The following is a 9,763-nucleotide window of genomic DNA, read 5'->3' as shown; positions in this document are numbered from 1 at the left end:
TACCAAAAAAAAAAAAAAAAAAAAAAAAAAAAAAAAAAAAAAAAAAAAAAAGAAATGTTTTTTGATATATGACCTAAGTCATATATATCAACTGAATCACTCAGGCCAAGTCCAGATCCCAGAGCTCATCTCAGCCCTCTTCTGTTAATATCACCAAGCAATCTGACTCTCAAGCTCCCACTGCCTAGTCGATGGAGCTAAATAAGATAATTCCACTCTCCTTCATGTCTTGGTTGCATTTCTCTAAACTCACTGCAATTGCCTTCAGCAAACACTGCCGAAACTCAAGACAGATCATCCTGCTTCTCCTTCAGGAATGTACAATAAAGGGGCTGCACAAAGAGTGCCTGACAACAATGATCAGTGTGGCAGGCTAGAGACAAAGATAAAGAAATGAGTCTAGGATACAGACAGGATCAACTCAATGCTTAGCCGGCAGTGGGCTGCAGAGAACATTCAGGCAAGAAACAGAACACTGAGGAGCAAGAAAAGGGCGACTGAAAGAAAAACTATTTCTCTTTGGAGGTAAAAGAAAATAATAAGGTAGGTCTGGCTTAGTTGCTGAGTGTCCACAAGGGGCCAAGCACTTTACTAAATGCTAATCCTCCTGATCAGAAAGGGACTAAAAGGATCATGCTGGCATTTTTCTGATGAGAAATCAATACAGATTCTTCTGATAGAAGGTGAGTAATAGGCAGCTTTCTGATTTAAAGCTGAGGGATAAATATGCATATAGACATCCACATCAGAGAAGCCACCCCACTTCTATCTTCCTTGGTGAGAGTTATTGAACACCAGTGAATCTATCAATTAGGCAATAAGCTGAAAGAGAAAAAGAAGGTGATCTTGGTGGCCCATCCCTGAGCACTGTGAGCCCGTGGTTGAGGGACTCTGACTTACTGCCTACACTGTGATGTAACTGCATCAGCACTTTAGCAGCCTACTGCTTCTGTAGATGCACACAAGGACCAAGACAAAGAGGCACCTAGATCTTTTTCAAATGAACTGATACCAAATTAGGCATCACTATTACTTGCCATTTGCAACTGCATTTGCAAAATAAACTTACTTGTCCAAGGTAACTTTCCCTGGCTGGTTTCAAGCCTATATTCCAGACTGGGTTCATTAAATCATTTAATAACTGTGTAGTATGAGAAGACCAATCAGCTGCCACAAAACTAACATTCAAATAAATGCCTAATACCAAGGTTGATAGCCAAGAGAAACATTATTTCATGGAAAGGAATGACTGAACACACAGGGTGTTGTAACCAAGAAAAGAAAAGGCAATGAACAGATATGACCCCTTAAATACAGCTGCTCTCAGAGCACATGGACCCCTGCAGAGCCCTGTGTCTCCAGATAGGTCCTACAGTGTAGGACAGGGTGCTCTCCTAAACTTCTATATCCCTCAAAATCCAGGCTCAGGGAGGAAAGGCTGAGAAAGAAAAGTGTGCCTTCTCCCTCTCATCCAAAGATCACCATCCAGGTTTCTGTGCCTACCCTGGGATGAAGGCCACTGACGAAGTACACAATCCTGCCCACAGTGGTGTGGCCTTAACTCTCCATCAACACATTGGGGCATATTTCCAATGGCACTGAGAAGGACTAACCCATGATGCTTGCACTATGTACATGAGAAATGTGCTTAGAAAGGAGTACAAATAATGGTATATATGGACTGCAACAGAAGATGTTTCAAAGGAGAAAAGAGCAGCTCCCAAGGGGGCCTCAGTATGAGTCTGATAGATAAGACTGCTGGTCTAACTTCTAAAGGGCAGACAGGGGTCTACAGGTCAAGGGGTGGGGAGCCCAGCTCCAGGAACACCAGTCTGTCCTTTGCGCCCACTAAGTGTTTGGATATTATGCGAGTGTTCCCTAAAAGGCCCCCGGTGTGACAATGCTGGAGGTGGTGGGACCTTTCACAGGTAGGGCCTAGTGGCAGGGCTTACATCACCAAGGGTACTGTCCTCAGAAGAGATTAACATACTTCTCATGGGACCTTGCTTAGTTCCAAGAGTGAGCTGTTCTAAACAGTGAGCCTGAACTGACTCTCTCAGCTTGCTGTTTCACGATGTGATCTCACTCTCACACACAATTCCACCATGATGTCACCTGCCATGGTGTGATATAGCCAGAGACAGAACCTTCTGGACAGGAAGCCTTCTGATTGTGGAGCTCAATAAATTTATTCTCTTTGTTAATACCCAACCTCTGGTATTTTGTTTAGAGTCTGAAAATTGATTAATTCCACCCATAATCAGAAGGACTGGTTCATACCCATCTCTGTATCCTCTACGGTGTCTACCTAGCATGGTACTTTACCCTCACTGAAAGCTGCTTCTTCTAACATGTATCACAGGTCAATATGCCAGTCTGCAAAGTGCTTTCTCTCAGTCTTCCAGATAATAAATGTTGGGCTGGCCCCAAAACAAGAATTTGGACAAGAGAATTTATCCCATAAATAATATCAGAAAGAAAAATGTACTTCAGTGAAATATAATTTACAACAAATACACCTGAGTACACACTCTTCAGTTAAAAAAAAAAAAAACATTACTTACTTATGTGATTTTCTCTTGATATAACACTTTTCTCCAAATCCTGCATTAGAAATGAGAAAGAAAAAGAAAAAATCACATCACATAACACAGCTAGCAGTACAGTGAATAAATATGCACAATATACATTAACACTTCGAGGAACTTGAAGATGGAAGCTTGGAAATAATTTTGTAAAGAAATTATTCCTCAAAAAGCTAAAACTAGAAATTCTATTTAGCTCAGCATTCTCCTTCTAGGTATCTTCCTGAAAAAATTAAAACATTACAACGATACATGTATATCCATGTTGTAGCAGCACAACTCATAATAGCCGAATCTTGGAAGCAGCCTACACAGTATGTCCATCAATAAATGAATAGATAAAGAAAATATGGTATTTGTACACAATCGTCATTAAAAAAGATAAATTTGAGTCATTTGTAGGAAAATGGATGTACCCTGAGATTATAACATTAAGTGAAATAAGTCAGGCACAGAAAGTAGAGTTTGACTGGGCATGGTAGCACACACCCAGCACTTGGGAGGCTGAGGCAGGAGGACTGCTACAAGTTTAAGTCTAGCCTAGATTATGTAGTGAGTTCAAGGCTAGCTTGAGCTACATAATGAGTTCAAGCCTGAACTACATAGTGAGATGCTGTCTCAAACAACAACAACAACAACCAAAGTACAATATCACATATATTCTCCTATGTAAGATATCTAAACTATAAATTAATAAAGGAGAGAGATGCTGGGAAATAAGGACATTGGGGAGATGGGATAGGGGATCAGTGAGAGGTCAGATGTTAAGGAGAGAGAGTAAAGAGATCAAAATGATCAAGATATGCTATAACATATGTACCATTTCCCCCAAAACACATGTAACTATTATGTACTGCAAACACACACAAATAACATTAAAAAAATAAAACTTAAAAGGAATATTAGCACTGTGTTCTCTTCACCTTGGACAGCAGCCCTAGGAATCTGCTCAGGGGCTCAGAAGAGGTCAGTCATTGATGGCTTGCAGGTGTTTCCCAAAATATGTGTTGAAAACCTTATCCCCATGAGGCAGTGCTGAGAGGTGGAACCTTTAAGAGGTGATCAGGTCACAAGGGCTCTGCCCTCATGGATGGGTTTACTGTGGAAATGGGTTTATTCTCAAGAGCATGGGCTTGTTATAAATCAAAGTTTAGCCTTCTCTTGCTCTCTTGCACATATTGTACTCTTGCTCTCCCTGCCATAGGATGAGTCTAGCAAAAAAAGCCCTTGTCATATGCTGGCCTATCCACCTTGGACCTCCCAGCCTCCAATATAACAACAAACCTCATAAACTATAAATGGCCTAGCCTCAGTTATTCTGTTACAGCAGCACACACAGTCACTAGAACTTGGGCCCCAAATGCACACCTCAGAGCAGGCAAGCTGCTGACACAGCCATCTGGAATATAGGCATATTCTGACCTTGTATATTTCAAGAGGTTTCAAAAATGTTCTCACAAGTATAAGGTATTAGCACCTAAATCTCTTGTCTTTTCTGCAGATGAGGAAGGAGTTTTCTTCCTAATTGTCCTTTTCTGTTTTCAACACCTTATACTGTAATTTCGACAACTGGATAGTGGCAAATATCCTTCAATTTTCTTCACAGACTACAAAAAGAAATGTTGTTGCAAGCCTTTAGCAATAAAATTGGGAGCAATTTGAAAGACACAGCCACAAAAAGATGTGTTCTCTGAGAGTGCCAAAAGGACTGTGACAACAGACAGGGAAAGAGAGCTAAACAAAGTAGAATAACTACCTAGAGAGACATTTTATGAAATGTTATCTTTGTCTTAAGAGTAGATATCTCACTGAGTAGTTACATGTGATCTGTTGGCTCTCAAGATATAAGGACACTCACTAGTCTTGATAAAATGTAACTTTTGGAAGAACCCACTGATAGAAATCCCAGCCCTTGCTGAATGTCCTGAGTCAAAACCAAGTTAGCATCATAAGGTAGTGTGAGTGGACTCCTTGTAACACCTGTACTCTAAATGCCACATCTGACATGGAGAAACACCTGCCCTCAAGGCAGGGGTGCTGGTCTCAGCAGGAGGGCCCAACTGGCTCCCACCATCAACTTACTACCCCGCCCATTGCCCACACTGCTTGCTCTTTGGGAGGCCACAGGTTCTGTTCTCGGTAAGACCCACAGGAAAATAGAATTTTAGATCCAGACACAGCACTGGAGATGGTTAAATCCAACATGCTCCCCTTTTTAAGAAGACAATTGTTTATCTAAGAAAGATAAAGGATTTTCCCAGGGCACAATGGTCATCAACCACAAAATCAGAATTAAAGTATTCGAGTCCTCTGCAATGCTCCTTTTTTACACCATGGTGCTAATGCATACCCAGCCTTACAAGAGTATTCTCTAGATGTAAACATAGTTTGAGAATAAACTAAAAGTAACAGCTATAACAAAAGTCACTTTAATTAATAAATTGAAAGATGAAAAATATCTGGACCTTGGTGTTTCCAAATTGAGTAACTTCAACAAGCTGGAAGAGTAGCTGGACTTTATCTTTGTGAAATAAAATAAGATATCTGTGTGAAATAAAAGAAATGCAACCAAAATTATAAATCTATTATTAAGCACTGCAGCTCAGATTGGCTAACACAATACCTAGGAAATGACTAGCTATTTCAAATGACTCAATTTGTAAACTGTAAAAATAAATATCCAAGGAACAGTTGAATTAGGTGAACTGAAACAGAACCACAATGGTCTTGAGTAATTTCCTCCCTGAAAAAGAAAATTAGACTAAATGAAGGAATTGACAGAACATTTAAAATTCTGTCTTCAGCTTCCCTTGTGAACAGGTTTAGTTCTTCCTAAGAAGAAACACATTGTTTGTTTTATTATCTCTGCTGCCACATGTTTCTCACACTATCAATATTAATCAAAATGTGCTCACTGTCAAGGCTGTGTAAGTAGCTAAAATGCTATTCAGATAGGAAAAAGATTTGTCACTAATGTATCTAACCCACAGGCAGCTCCTACCCTCTCCAGAAAGACACATACAAGTCATTCTTTTACATGAGTTTGATTTTTTTAAGCCACAATAGATTTGAACACTTGCAATTTGAATATGTAATGCTTAATTCATTAAGTTCTTCATAAAAAGAATATTCAGCGTGCTCAAAAGAATTTGTTGTGAAATCTTCAACAAGGAAGAGAATTAAATGCCATCTTCTACCAAGGCACCATCATGACTCTCTAAATTTTGAATAAATTAACCCAGATGTGTTCTTATCAGCGCACTGAGTTGCTAGCTGGCCCTGTGTTCCAATTCTGCCTCATCTACCTACTAGGTCAGGCTTCAGTTTCTCATTTTTAAAATAGGAATAATAATCCAGGACCCATAGCACAGGGTTGTGTTATAAGATAATAAGATGCTGAAAGTGTGTATACAAAGCAGAAGCAAAATAATTTTGGGCTCCTATTCTCATCATCATCATCATCAATCACTTCTATGTAGTCAACTATCACTACAAAAGAAATTTAACTGACAAAAAAAATGAAGTCTTTCACTTCATTTAGATAGAACAGATGATTTATGCAACCTATTGAAATGCCTATGGCATTTCTTGTTATCAGATAAACAATTGATTAGGACTTAGTACTGTTCTAAATTGTAAACACACACACACACACACACACACACACACACACACACACACACTGAATCTCTAAAAGAGCCCTTTGAGCAAAGTCTCATTACCCCATCTTGCAGACAAACAACTGAGTCACATGGAAGGTCACTAAGTTCCACAACTGGTCAGCAAGGAAGAGATGAATTATGGCTCTTTAATTCAATTGTCCAGCTTAACTCTATGTCACACAGGATACAAGAACACAAGAAACCACAGGACGTAAGCGCAGGCAATAGTGCAGTCTGAAGATAGATGCATGGTTGTTGCTAAGATGATACCTATCGCCTGGAGTACAGTCCTGGATGAGCAACCCCCCTGAAAGCTGTCCACAGGTCAGAATACAGGACAGTGCCAGACACCAGGACCTGGCAAAGGCCATCACACATCAGGGAACAAGCAGCACTTCAGGAACACAGCACAACAGGAAACACGCAGGAGTTTGATGGGGAGCCAAACACAATGCCAACCAGTGAGACTGCGTATTGTTTGGGGCAGAAACTCAGCCCTGACAGGACTCGCCTACACTAAACAGAAGCCTCGCATAGAGTCTTTCAGTAAGGCAAGCATGATGTGAAGTGGCTGCCTTGGGATAACAACAGCAGGGCAAGCCCTGATCAATTCTGTCCAGGTGATGAACTGAAAACTAATATGGTCAATGTTCAAAGCCTTAAATTCTATCTCCAGTTTAACTTCAGATTCTGGACAAACTGATTCTTCTCATCTTCCCATCTCATATACACTGATTATACAGTAGACATGGTATCATTTCCTCTCCTCATGGGACTGACAGCTACTATGACTGTGGGACCTAAAAATATCTTTCAAGTGCACTATGTCTAAGTTAATATCCCTCAAGTGCATTAATACCTTCACATGGAAAATGACAATAACATACAGGACTCACCTTATGTATCTCATTCATGAATATAACTCATTAAAGAAAATTTTAATTCTTTCTTAACCACCCTTAGGTAGCATATTAATTTTATCATAAATAATCCCCATAATTACCAAACACAACGTAATACACAAGGCTGGGTAACATAAAATAGTACAGGGTGAAAATTAAAGGGTTCAGAAAGTTTGAACTTTAACTTAATCTTTTAATAATCCTGTAACCTTAGTAAAATCACCTAAATTCTGTAAGGCTAAATTTTCTGTTGTAACTGGGAATATCTGTTTTGCTTTATAATAATAGCATCATTGAGAAGACTGAATTAAATGAAATGTGTAAAAATGCTTTATTAGTCATAAAAGGTCTTAAAATCATAAGAAATTATTATTATCATTTTCCCTGTGAAGAAATATGCTAGTATGGTAAGAATGGATAATATTCCACTGATAAAAGAAACATCCTACTAATAAATGCTTTTAAACCAATTGTGGAGTAAAACAAGAGTCAACAGAGCCTTAATACGATAAAAGCAAGTCATATTTTAAAGTGTTTTTTTTTTCTCTTCTATATCCTAAGCCAATTCTATGCAAAGCCCAAATGGTAAAACATTAGATAAATTCTTCAACACAAGCAAAGGTCAAAAGGAAGCAACTCTAAGATTTGGGAATTGCTGCTCTGGTAATCCAGGTCTAGTTGCTGGTTCTGAGCAAACAAAGAATCTGACAGCATGAACACCTTTGGGGCTTGCATCTGACCCCACTGTACCCTCCCACAGGGTACCACCTTCAAGGTGACACTAATCAGGTTGCTATAACTCCTGTGACATAGCAACATCTTTTCACAGGTGGGGAAAATTAAGCCCAAGGTTAGTATCTGGTTAGAATGGAAACAAGTGTGGTACCCAAGCAAGATTTCTAAAATGTCTACCTCTATGTCAAAACACCTTTATTCTTACTTAAAATAATTTTAAAATCTAGCCAATTTGCTTTAACTACTAAGGGTAACTAGTAAAGGTATTAAACTATTTTTAAAGCAAATCTATAGGTTCCTTTTAAGAGCTTCAAAATCTGTGTTGAGAAACATAAATCAAGTCATATAACCCAAAAAAGAAAATGTGCTAACTGCAAAAGGATGAAATATTTATAGTTGTCATTAAAGACAGAATCTCAAAAGGTGGAGAGGAGAGAGGAATTAGGGCATTAGAATTAGTACCTGAGTTCTCTTGACTTCTTTCTTTATATCTTCAGACACAAAAGCAAAAGCTGAAGGAAAGAAAGGAACATTTTTCCATTAAAATTAGCAATTTAGGCTCATTCTCACATTCAATTATTCTGCCAATAATGAGGGGAAAAAGATACTTTAACAAGACACATTTTGCCATTTCTAAGCAGCTGCATTGCTTTAAACTAATATTGTTGGTTTTCTTCATCTCAGATCCAAATTTATTCATCAACATAAAGTCAACATGCTTTGGCTACAAAGCAAAAGAAATACTACATCAAAGAATTTAATATATCTATATGCCATTTGTGTCTATTTATATAAACCACACACACACATAAAGATGTATTTAAAATGTTTCTTTGAAACCTTAATAATACGTTCTCAAGCAAGAGGAAGTTCCCAAGAATTTCCAATTTCCAAAAATAAATCTTCACCCTCACCATCATTACCAAAGTCTGGCAGGCAAGAGAACTAAATTTGGAGCAAGCTTGGGGAGTGCAGACCCTGCTGATACACGGGATGGGGGATAGCAGGGAAAGTTTACAAAACCCTACTAAGATGACAGGCAGGAAAGCAAGAAGAATTAACATCTTCCCCATTCAGAACAATTTAATGTTCTGAGTCAGAGCCCATAAACAGAAAAAGATCTTCCTACAGACACATTTAGTCTGCATTAAAAATGATAACAACAATGTGACAGTAACACTTTGAAAATATAAAGCAAAATAAGCCAAACAGGAAGATTTAATAAACATAACACCTTAATTGTACAGTGCATTTCTCCTCAAGAGCCAAGAAGAAAGCATTGCAAAAGGATTCCTTTTCTGCAATTAGCATTCTCACAAGTAAATGGCCAGTGCCCTGGAGGAAGAATGCACTGAAAGGGTTGGAAAGGCCATACCAGGGAACCACAATGGAGTTCAAGAAGTATCAGTGTGGGGCTTCCTGGGGCACAGAGCAGACCCCACTCGGATGCAGGAATAACTCCCGTCAATTTGGATCCCTGCTCTCTAATCCCTTCCCATGCCCAGACATCCACTGCCTCAAATTCTCCTTTAACATTTGCTCAAAGGAAATAATCTAAAACATATCCACACTAAAAAGCAAATGACTAACACAGTTAAATCGTTTCCATTTCCAGAATGACATTTCAAAAGGCAGGGCAAGATTGAAATGTAAGCCAAATAAACCGAAAGCATGAGGGATTCAGATAAAAGCAGATAGAATGAGGGGCCTCCCTGAGACCACCTCATCTAAAAAAGTAAATCCCAACTCCACATGCCTCTTATCCCCTCCCTCACTCTGCTTTATTTTGCATCTGAGAATTTAACACCAACTGATATATATGCTCATTTGTCTATTGTTCATCTTAACGGTTTATTCTATTTCCATAAGGGCAGGAACA

The 9,763-nt window shown here is 38.8% G+C and overlaps 1 protein-coding gene across 1 annotated transcript in view; it reads right to left on the bottom strand.

Moving 5' to 3' along the window:
- Positions 1-8,361, bottom strand: part of B3glct (beta 3-glucosyltransferase) — a 114,671-nt gene extending 106,310 nt beyond the window's left edge. The window contains exons 1-2 of the mRNA XM_010623884.2: positions 8,347-8,361; positions 2,565-2,604 (exon numbers count right to left, since the gene is read on the bottom strand). The gene's annotated coding sequence lies outside the window, so the exon portion shown is untranslated. The remainder of the gene's footprint in view (positions 1-2,564; positions 2,605-8,346) is intronic.
- Between the last annotated feature and the right edge of the window lie 1,402 nt (positions 8,362-9,763).

The sequence above is a fragment of the Fukomys damarensis genome, unplaced genomic scaffold, assembly GCF_012274545.1.
Source record: "Fukomys damarensis isolate Sample0158 unplaced genomic scaffold, DMR_v1.0_HiC HiC_scaffold_38, whole genome shotgun sequence".
NCBI lineage: Eukaryota > Metazoa > Chordata > Mammalia > Rodentia > Bathyergidae > Fukomys > Fukomys damarensis.
The sequence above is the reverse complement of the archived record's forward strand: the minus strand, read 5'-3'. Positions and strand labels throughout refer to the sequence as shown.